This window comes from Copadichromis virginalis, linkage group LG6 (assembly GCF_057382275.1).
Source record: "Copadichromis virginalis isolate Kocher_CV1m ecotype Utaka linkage group LG6, C_Virginalis_male_GT1.1, whole genome shotgun sequence".
Lineage (NCBI taxonomy): Eukaryota > Metazoa > Chordata > Actinopteri > Cichliformes > Cichlidae > Copadichromis > Copadichromis virginalis.
Genome location: NC_140623.1, coordinates 10,855,591 through 10,867,386, shown reverse-complemented (window position 1 = coordinate 10,867,386; position 11,796 = coordinate 10,855,591).

Sequence of the window (11,796 nt, the reverse complement as noted above, 5' to 3'; positions counted from 1 at the left end):
AAATAAACAAACAAACTAGCAAACAAAAACCCATCTCAAACTCTGAGAGACAGCGGATGAGTCCACAGCATGCCAGCTCCATCTGTTTGGCCATATATCTCCCATTAGCTGTAATGCCGTCCTCAGGGAGGCTCGGGGAGGAAGCCTTCGATGGAGATCTGAAAACTGATGGGAAACAAAGCAGGACAGCTTTCCTGGATCATTTGCCCAGACTAGTGGAGGCTGTTCCAACATGCACAGCAGGCAAGCTGTTAGTTCAAATGAGTACTTTAGGGGTTTAATTTGGTTTGGTTTAGCTTTTCCTACTATGTTTTGCCATTACAGACAGAATATTTACGTGCAAATAAATGGGTCAAAATATATATTTGAGTAAAAGATACTCTTTACATCAAAGGCAATTAAATGCACCATTAGAGAGAGAAATAAATCAGCAGTGAACCAGTGGCAAAACCAGCAAAACTATTGGCAATAAGAAGTCTAATGGGAAAAGCTTTACACATAGTGTGTAAACTGGCTCACTATGTTGCCCATTAACAACAACAGCACTTAAAATAAATACTCTCACAGTCGGTTAAAGCGATAAGCTCAATTAACTTCAAGTTTACAGGATTCATGAAAACAACCGTCCGGTTCAGGCTGTTTCAACTAATCCCATTAAACTTAAACAATGAACAAGCAACTGAGACACATTTTCCTTCCAATTATCCCCGATGAGTGAAAAACACCAGCTATCACTGCAGTAATGAAATTCTCATTTTGCGTCTGGCAGCATTCTTCAGGTAGAAAGGTGGGCTACAGATTCATTTAGATGATCTATAATAATCATCGCACACAGTACAAACTCCACTTTACCCCCTGCTCTTTGAAGCACCTGAAGACTATTACAAACTAACCAGTTATCGGACTCATCTCGGACGGGGTTGAGTCTGCCCACAGCAGGGGTGTCAAACTCCAGGCCTCGAGGGCTGGCGTCCTGCTGGTTTTAGATGTCACCCTGGGTCAACACACCTGAATCAAATGATTAGTTCATTACCAGGCCTCTGGGGAACTTCAGGACATGTTGAGGAGGTAATTTAGCCATTTAAATCAGCTGTGTTGGATCAAGGACGCATCTAAAAGCTGCAGGACACCGGCTCTCGAGGCCTGGAGTTCGACACCTGTGGCCCAACAGGATGGAGGCTGAACGTCTGGTGTGCTGAATGCCCAGAAGACAGTGGAGATTACTGTGGACTTCAGGAAGCACACAGCCCCACTCCCCCCCCCCCATCATCCTGACTGCCACCCTCATCACCACTGTGGACTCATTCCACTTCCATGGTACCACCATCACACAGGACCTGAAGTGGGAGCCCACCATCACCTCCGTCATAAAGAAAGCCCAGCAGAGGATGTACTTCCTGAGGCAGCTGAAGAAATTCAACCTGCCGGCCCAGACGATGATGCAATTCTACATTTTTTTGTAAACAGAGTTTTTGGTTGACTCAGTGACTCCAAGGTGCCCAGGTCCTGTGACTGCAAAACAAGCCCAAACCATCACCTCTCCACCATTGTGCTGATAGTTGGTGTGAGGTGTTTGCGTTGATCTGTGGTGTTTAGATTTCATCAAGTGTGTGCATTATGGCCAAATATCGCCACTTGGTCCAAATGTCCAAAGTGGAGACATGCAAAAGACATTGTTCTTCTAGAAGAGCGTAGAGATGAGACGTAACTCTTGGTTTGTTTGTTTTTTCAGTTTCTGTGAGCACTGCACAGCCTGACCTTGGGCTGAATTTGCTGGTACCATGAGAGACATTCAAAATAAACAGATGATGCTAAAAACACCCTTTGTGTGTTTTGGCAGTTGTAGATGATGCTAACTGCTTCAGCTCAATTTGAGTCATTTAATGACATCAATGACTTCATTTATTGCATACAAGAATTACACCAGTCCTCAGTGGAGAGGAAAATAGTACCATTTTGTGTAAAGTTGTAAAAAAGACAAAGAAGAGAGCTACTCATTAGATATCGTCGTCCATTTTTATTTGTTTGCGCTCAAATAATAATCAAAAAGAAAAAAATTCCCATATAACGTAAATCCGTTGATGAACTGCTTCTGTCACGGCTGATGTTGGTTCCCTAGATTAAACGTTTTTTTATGCTGACAGACTTAGAAGAAATAAACCACTGAAGGCTGGAAAAATCCACAAAGACTAAACCAGCGTAATAAGAACCACCTGAAGAGCAAAGTGAGTTGGAAACAGGCCCAAAGATGCTGGAAATAGTTAATCTATAAAAAAAAGAAGCAAAGGACATAAAAAAAAATGGGGCTTGTTATCAGTATGAGTGTATCATTTCTGAAGCCTTGAGCATTCCTGTGTCTTAGTCGTTCTGCAGTTATGTAACAGGCAAAGCAAAAGGAAGTCAGTGTGTGGAGCCGGTGTGGTGGAGGACAAGGTTTTGATAAATGTTATGAGACTGTGAAGACAGGTTAAAGACAGTTTTATTTAAGTTGTGGCATTTGAAGGCTGAGCCTGAGGCTAACAGCTGTTTTCAGGGCTGATTGAACTGCAGTCTGTTCCCCCTGTAGATTAGAAACAGGAAACAGGGCCGAGTGCTGAGGCAGGGCTCACCTAATTACAAACACATGACCTCTGACCACACTCATCTGTCACAAGGAAATGGGAAAGAAAGAGGAGCTGGAAGGAGGAAAAGGAAACAAGGCAGAAGCAAGGAGCCTCATGGAAAGAAAATAATAATAATTAACTGGACGTTGAAAAAAAAATAAGTATGGATCAAAAGACAGCCCAGTTCCTGACAGATTCTTGAAATCACAAAATTACAGCTCACTGAAACAGAAAACCCCAGGATATAAATCTCGAAAATGTAGAATTTCTAGCTCTACAATCCACCACTGCAGCATAAATAGAGCAGACAGGAAGGCATGCTGACAGAGCCAACTGCCCTTTCATACTCACTCCAAAGTAAGCAACATAATTTCAGAGTGGCCGATAGTTATGCCGCTTGTAGATGGAGTGTGCACGCAATACCAGTGAGCTACACAGTGTCAGTGTGTGCGTGTGCTCCTTAACGGAGACACATTGAGGTCATTCAGAGTCTCATGTTGGCAACAGTCTGCAGCTGCATTTGCTTTTTGTTACTGACAGATGGAAGTAAAGGAATCACCCAAAAAACAAGTGCCTCAGCAGGTTTATGTTGGTGGGCTTTAGCATAAACACGTGAGAATAAATACAGAAAGAAACAATAATTTACAAACTTTCCACTGTTTGCTAGCTGGTTTGTGCTTGTTTTGCTTTACAGTCATGGTTACGGTCATAGGGAGGAAACTTTTTTTTCAATAATAATGTACAAAGACTGCAAAAAGGGGGGGAAAGTGCAACATATAAAATTATGTAGGACATTACAAATGCTTGACAGCTTTCTGCCCATAACAGTTTGATCAGAGTTGCAATAACGTCAACACTAGCATGAAAGGTTTAGGTATGTTCACTGAAATAAACAAAAAAACATGAGATTATTTGGAAATGTAGCTAATTCTGTTAAGGTGAAAGTTAAAGGTCAAATAAAAAGTCTGTACTTCTGCTTTCTCCAAAGTACAGGTTTAGACCACAGTACCAGCTGTGATGGCTTAAGTTAGAGGGCTGTCAGTCCTCCTGCAGGCAGATAACCAACATACTGACAAACTGTTTTACATCTGTACTGTTATAGAGCTACTTTTACAGCAAATCATCCTGTTTAATGTTTAATCTCAAACATCTCAGAAGCATTGAAGAAAGTAGAAATTTGGACCTGAGGATGACGCTATAATTAACAGTAACTGAATGTTTGTACTGTTTGTATCTCGCTGAACGCTTATCGGCGTGATTTTGCACTGCTGTCAGGAGCTCTGCATACTCGTTGCATATTCAGGCTGACAGTAGTCTGTTGTTTACTGGATTATAATAATCTTCTTGCTAATTTGTTGTTTTGTTCCGATTTGTTTTGGTATTTATTCCCATCAGTTCTTCATTTCTTCTTGGATTTCAAAAGCAGATCTTTTTATATTAGTGTAACCTACAAGAGTTTATTTTAATAGTTATGGTAAAAAAGAAGTTTACTCTCTTTCACTTACAAGGTTTTACCTATCAGGAGTTGATGACAATAGCCTGGTCCTTGGCAGGTTTAAAATGAGGTAAACACGACCTCAGAAATGAAATCAAAAATACAGAAAGTAGCAGCCAGACGCTGCTAATCGAATGCACTTTATTGACCTCGTCGTCAGCAGGTGTGGCCAGTGTGTAAAGTGGGATTTCAGATGTAGCAGGGCAGTAAGCTACATTTTGCATTTGTAATTATGGTTTCATCCCAACTCCACATCAGTGTGAAGCAAAAATTTGGCAGCTGTTACTAAACAACACAATTTTAAATGAAAACTAATCACATCTTCTAGAAGGAGATCCTGTGATATTGAAAAGCATCTGAGCATGGATTCATATATTTCCAAATTCCTTTGGAAAGATAAACCCCCGCGTATTAGCTTAAAAACGCTACAAAGAACCAAGGATAGAGGAGGATTAGATCTGCCTAATTTTCACCAATACTTCTTAGCCAACAGGCTTCAGTTCATCTCAGAATGGTTAAAACATACCTTCTTAGTTGAGCCCTGGCTAGATGTTGAACAGGCACTATGCAAGGATCTAGAGATTTCAGACCTACCATTTATTAGCTCAAACATCAAAAGACATGAATGCTTTAAAAGTATCAACATCAGCTTTTCTCTAACAGCATGGTGGGAGTTTCTAAAAATAACGGAGTCTTCATTAATCCCATGCAAACGTACACCTATCTGGAACAACCCTGACATATTACAAAACAATAATATGATTAATTTCCCAGAATGGAGTTGTAAAGGAATTAAATACTTAGAACATATATTAGAGGGAACAGAATTTATTCCATTTGACAGACTAGTTGAACAATATGGGATCAACAAGACAAGGTTTTTAGAATATCAACAAATTAAATCCATAGTAAAAAAGAAATTTAACCTCAGTCAAGTTGAATTACAAACACCACTAAGTGCGGCACATTTTCTTACTCTTAAATCCCCCAAATTATTATCTAAAATATACAGAACACTTTCTAAATTAGATGAATCAATATCCCTTCCTACTGCAAAGTGGGAAGCAGATTTATCAGTCAACCTAGACCAAAACTTCTGGTCTCAGATTTGCTTAAAAACTTTTAAATTAATTAAAAATCCCAGTCTGCAATTAATACAATACAAAATACTTCATAGAGTGCACTATACAGGTCATCGGATGTTCAAGATGGGCTTTACATCTTCCAACAACTGCTCACACTGTCAAGGCAATACACCAGACAATTACATCCACGCTCTTTGGTTCTGTCCACCAGTGCAAAAGTTTTGGCGCGAGATATGTGAAGACTTATCAAAATGTCTGAAATGTAACATTCCAACCTCCCCCTTAGTGTGTTTGTTGGGCAGCTTAGATAATGTCACTTCAGAAAAGAATATAGCCCATATGATCTTCACTGCCCTATGCATAGCCAAGAAAACAGTCCTCATGAACTGGAAAAATAAAAATAATCTTAATTCTAACCAATATAGAAATTATCTATTAGATTACATTAGTCTTGACACAGCCTCTGCCACCACATTAGATCAATTGCTCTGGGCCCCTTTTATCAGCTCCATCACCTAGTGGGGGTGGGGGGTCATAGTTTGGTCCCGCCTTCACTGTTGTGATTGGTGAGGGGGTAGGGACAGGCTTAGGGCGTCGGGGGGTTCCCCGGAGGCATCTTCCTTGGGGGGCTCAACCCGGGGTAGCGGTCACGTCCGGTTGAGGGCTCTGTTGGCTCTCAGGTGACTGTTTCCTCGCGGCTGCGTGCAGCGGGGCTAGGGGAGGGTCTGTGCTGACGGACGTGGGTTACTGACCTGGCAACCTGGCTGCCCCTGGGTGGGTCCGGGATGGGCGTGAGGTTCTGGGGGCGCTCCGTCTCTGGGCTGGGGCCCGGGCCGGGCCTCGGGGGCTCGGGTCCTGGTTGGTGTGTTGCCGGGGTTGTGGGCGGGTGGGTGCATGGGGGCCCGGCCCTGGAGCAGGGTGCCGCCGGTGCATCGAGCCGCCTGGGGGGCTCTTCAACTGGTGGGGGGGATGGTCACATCTTGCAGGAGCTTTCTTCTCTCAGGAACTCTCTGCAGGAGGGGGAGATACAGGAGAGGTGGAGGAAGATCTCAGCCTGGGCGTTTACCGTCTTATGTAGTCTGGAAGATGTGTGGTTGGTGGGGTGGGTGCAGTTTTCTCTGTGGTGGGGTTGGGTGGACTGTCCAGGGCTCTGTGGAGCCGGGGGGCGCTACTGCACTGGGCCCCGGTCTGATGGGCCTGGGCCCCCCTTCCCTGGCGGGTCGCGGAGGGTGGGAGTGCCTACTGGGGTCAGCGGGGGAGCTGGCCCCAGGGAGGGGTTACCTGCCCCCCCCTTCCTTCCCTCCCCATCTCCAGCTGCCTCCCTCTTCCCGCTCCTCCACAACCACCCACACATGCAGGGCCTTGGAGTGGGGGTATGTCACCAGGGTGCAGAGGAGGCTACCCCCCCCCTGTCCCCTTCTGGCTGCCTCTGCCTCAATTTTATCCCACAACTTAGACATTCACATTATTCACACTCTCATTACACATACATATAGGATCTTGGGGGTGGGCACAATCACGGAGTCCAAATCACCATCAGGGTGTATACCTCACCCCTGACGTCGTTGCCCACCTCTCAATTTTAAATACACTTAGTCATTGAGGGCTAGCAGGAGGGACTATGCGCTTACCTGCTGCTCCTTGGCAGGTAGCTCCAAGCCCTCCTGGGTTTTAATTGCACCTTAGAACACATATGCATCAACACTACAATGAGCGGGTGGAGGGAGGTTTGGAGTCTTCTCCCACCCCCATTCTCTGCGGCCTGCTGGAGCGGGAGGGCTAGTAGGAGGAGTTGGCCGTCCGACTGCGGTCTGGGGTGTGGGGCCTCCCTGCTGCTACGGAGTCGGGGTGGTCTGCCTCTCCCCACCGCAGGGAAAAGGGTAACACCACCTGGGTCTGGGTGCAATTCCCCCCTCCAGGGGCAAGGGTACCTAGACCCGGTTTGTAGAGTACGCTTGGGGAGTGTGATTGTGTGTACAGCGTCTCTTTATGTCTGTCTCCACGTTGGTTGAGTGTGGAGTGAGTGCATATGAGAGCATGAGGGTGGGAATGGATGTTTGTGTCTGTGTGTGCCTGTATGTCTGTGTCTATATGTCAGGTTGGGTATCAGACGCCACCTCTCTGGGGACACCTCAGGCCCTCCAAGGTTTGGAGGCCTATCTCCACCCACCACCACTTCCCCTGCCGGTGGCGGACTCCCTCAGGTGTCGGTGTGTTGGTGGTTCTTTGTGTCTGGGGGTGGGCGTCCGGGTACACACCGGCTCACTCCTTGGCGGCCGCTTGTTGGGGCCTGGGGCCTGGGGCTCGCTCGGGCCCCTTTGGAGGTGGGGTGCCCCCGGCCTCTCGGCCTAGGGCTCGGTCACTCAGGCGCAGCTGGGGGCCGGCGGAGCTCACGGGCGCGTCACTGCAACTCCCCCTGACTTCTGCTCCGCGGCTGCTGGGCGAGCCCTCATCTGGGACTCTCCTCAGCTCTTACTGGGACAGTGGCGCGGCTGCCCCTCTGTTGGTCTTCCTTGGTCTCTTGTGTTCTGGGGGCCTCTGGATGTCTGGAGTTTTGATCTCCTCCATACCCGCTTCACACCCTGGAGGACGGGGCTGTGGCCCCCCCACACTCCCTAGCAGATCATTACATGGAGAAACCTTTGGAATGCAAGCATGCTGATCCACACAGGTATGCACACATGGGTATTCACAGACGCGGACTAAAGCTTTCTTGGCTGCTGCCTCAAAGCACACTGTGCGCTGTCTATCTTGCGTGCTGCACAATATCGTTTATTACTTAGTAAATACTGATATCTATGACTAGCTAGTTTATTGTGATGGTGCTTTGTTTTCTCTATTATTATGTTGCTCTTTGTTGTTTGCTGTCTCCTCTGTTTGTTTTTGTTTGTTTGTTTGTTTTTTTTTCTCCATACAGGTGACCCAGGAGTTTTTTTTTTTATTTTTTCTCTCTCTTCCCCCCCCCTTCTCACCGTCTCTTCTCCCCTTTGGTTTTCTTTCTTTCTCTCCCCCTCTCTCTCTCATTCATTCCCCCTGTCCTATTTATTAAAAAAAAAAAAAAAAAAAAAAAAAATGACAAAGGATGAACTGAAGCTCTGCCATCACGTAATGTCGCATACTGCTGTTTCTGATGTCATTTAGAAAAAAAAAAAAAAAAAAAAAAAAAAAAAAAGCATCTGAGCATTTATAGTTACAATTATTTTTGAAGCATTATATAAATTGTCTTTCATTTCAAAGACCAACAGGATGTAAAAACTTTATGTACAGAATATTCTGCCAAAGTTTATTGGCTTTGCACACAAAGATGATTTTAAAAGTTTCTCCACTATTGTTTCATCTAAAATTCTCATACATTTCTGTTGAATGAGTGCCATATCTCTCTTTTAAAGGTTTCGACTTCTACCTAGGTCAGGGTTGGGCTCGAGGGCCGGTGTCCTGCAGGGTTTAGATGTGTCCTTGATCCAACACAGCTGATTTAAATGGCTAAATTACCTCCTCAACATGTCTTGTAGTTCTCCAGAGGCCTGGTAATGAACTAATCGTTTAATTCAGGTGTGTTGACCCAGGGTGAGATCTAAAACCTGCAGGACACCAGCCCTCAAGGCCTGGAGTTGCCCACCCCTGACCTAGGACCTAAGCTAGCAGTGACCCAGGGTATAACAGTCCATATGTGAAAAACACTGTATGTATGTTTTTCACACTTAAATGTTTCAGGTCATCAAAGAAATGTAATTTATTTAAAAAAAATTGACAAAGATAAGGTAAGCAAACACAAAATGCAGTTTCTAAATGAAGGTATTTATTATTATATAAGGGGGAAAAAATCCAAACCTACATGGCCCTGTGTAAAAAAAGCAATTGGCCTCTAGACCTAAAAACTGATTCTGCAGCAACAACTGCAATCGAGCGTTTGCAGTAACTGGCAATTAGTCTTTTAGAGTGCAGTGGAGGAATTTGTCGCACTTATCTTTTCAAAATGTTAGGGTTTTCAAGCATGAACCACCTTTTGTCATGCCACAGCATCTCCAAAGCTTCATTTTGTTTTCCTTAAGCCATTCAGAGGTGGCCTTGCTGGCGTGTTTTAGATCCTTGTCCTGCTGCAGAACCCAAATGCACTTCAGCTTGAGGTCACAAACAGGTAGCCGAACATTTTCCTTCAGGATGTTTTGGTAAACAGCAGAATTCACGGTTCCATTGACCACAGCAAGTCATCCTGGTCTCGAGGCAGCAAAACAGCCCCGGACCATCACACTACCACAACCATGTTTTACTGTTGGTATCATATCTCTATTCTGAAATGCTGCGGTAGTTTTGTGCCAGATGCAATGGGACACATCAACCTTTCAAAGAAATTAAACTTTTGTCACATCAGTCCACGAGCCTTCATGTTCCTCTTGCTCAGCAGTGGTTTTCATCTTGGATACAGGCCATCTTAGCCGAGTCTCTTTCTTATGGTGGAGTCATGAAGAGACAAATGAGATTTGCAGCTCTTTGGCTGTTGTTCTGGGGTCTTTTGTGACCTCTTCGGTGAGTCATGGCTGGGCTTTTGGGGTAATTTCAGTCGGCCAGCCACTCCTGCCCATGGGAGACTGTTCCATGTTTTCTTTGTGGTAATGTCTCTCACGGTGGTTCGCTGGAGTCCCACAGCTTTAGAAATGGCTCTATAACCTTTTCCAGACAGAGATCTCAATTACCTTCTTTCTCATTTGTACCTGAATTTCCTTGGCTGATGGCATGATGTCTGGCTTTGGAGGATCTTTTGGTCTACTCTACTTTGTCAGGCAGGTTGCATTTAAGTGATTTCTTGACTGAGAACAGGTGTGGCAGTAATCAGTCCGGGATGTGGCTGCAGAAATTGAACTCAGCTTTCCAAAGATGCGATACACCACATTAATAATAAACACCTTCAGTTAGAAACTGCATTTTGTGTTTACTTGTGTTATTGTTTGTTGAATATTTACGTTTGTTTGATGATCTGTGAAAAACATACAAAAAAATAATCAGGAAACTGAACCACAACACTGCAACCTTTGAATAACATGCGGTTTAATTTGCTGTCAAAATTGCTTTCAAAAACATTTTATAATTTTTAATGTAAACACTGAGATGACTTCATGTCAGGGTTCCAGTGTTTTGTGTTTACTGTGTTTTGGTGTCTTGTCTTCATTTTGTTCTCTGTGTATCTTACATTTCCCAGTTTAGTTTGCTTACACTCTTGTGTTCATCCAGTGTTTCTAGTCTTAGTTAGTATTCCCAGTGTAGTTTTCTATTCCTCCATCCATCACTAAAGCTGAGTTTTGAGTTCAGTTCTGCCTGATTAGTCTGGATTTTGGGTCCAATCTCCTTCCCTCTTCTCACCATGCACGACACTTCAGTAAGCAGTCATACATAGATCCAATTTTTACTCTAAAATGAATTTTTAACATTACATGTAAATGACCTGTATTTGTTTAGCGCTTTTACTAGTCCCCCAAAGCGCTTTACACACTCAGTCATCCACCCACAGGTAGAGGCAAGCTACAGTTGTAGCCACAGCTGCCCTGGGGCAGACTGACAGAAGCAAGGCTGCCATATCGCGTCATTGGCCCTTCTGGCCAACACCAGTAGGCGGTAGGTGAAGTGTCTTGCCCAAGGACACAATGACCAAGACTGTCCGAGCCGGGGCTCGAACCAGCAACCTTCTGATTACAAGGCAAACTCCCAACTCTTGAGCCACGATCGCCCCAGATTTGCGGGGCGTGTACATGGAAACAGGAGTCATTTCACCAACTTTTGTTCCAACTTTGGCAACCACCAGAGCAGATTTCAAATCAAATAATTAACACGAACATTAATTAAGTTCGTCTTGCGCCGAACTTGATTAATGAAAACATTCTTGGCAAATGCTTTTGCCCGTCTTGCGCCGGTCCAAGAATTTCACCTCTAGCGGCACAATACGAATGTACGCTTTAATTTTCTAGTTTATCTGATGGCACATGATGAGCATCTACCTTAGAAAATAATCTCTCATCTTCCTCTTTTTACATCGTTAGACATCTCAGAGAGCAGAATTCCCTTTTTTAGGGACATACAGCCGCAATATCCTTAACTAGCAAAGAAATGTTGTGCCCAGTGGCACAGGATATGGTTTGTGTGCCATTTATATTGAGCTACTTGAAACATTGAATTTGCCTCGCATTTCTATAACATTACACTGAATGTTCTCACTTTTCTGCAGCACAAGCTAGAAGTTTAAGTACCTCGAACACACACCGTCACAAATGTAGCGTGCGAAAGCCACCGAGTAACCGCTAAGGGCCTCTATACTACTTGTGCAAACTTTCAGGCCCAAAGCTCTCACAGGAACGAGCCCAGAATAAACAGGACAAGAGGGTCAATATCAGTCAGGTATGTTAAAATTTATTATTTTAAAAGAACACAAAGGGTTTGCAAAAGGCCTAAAACATCAAAATGGTAAAGGTCACTAACGACCACAAGATAGTGTTATTGGTGCAACCTGCCAGCAATGCAACTATCACCTGAGGGCTTGCTCTCCCTTGGCGGTCCCAGATGCTCGTTGCTTTAAAAGAAACAAATCCACCCCAAATAAATACGAGCCCAACAGAGCACTTAT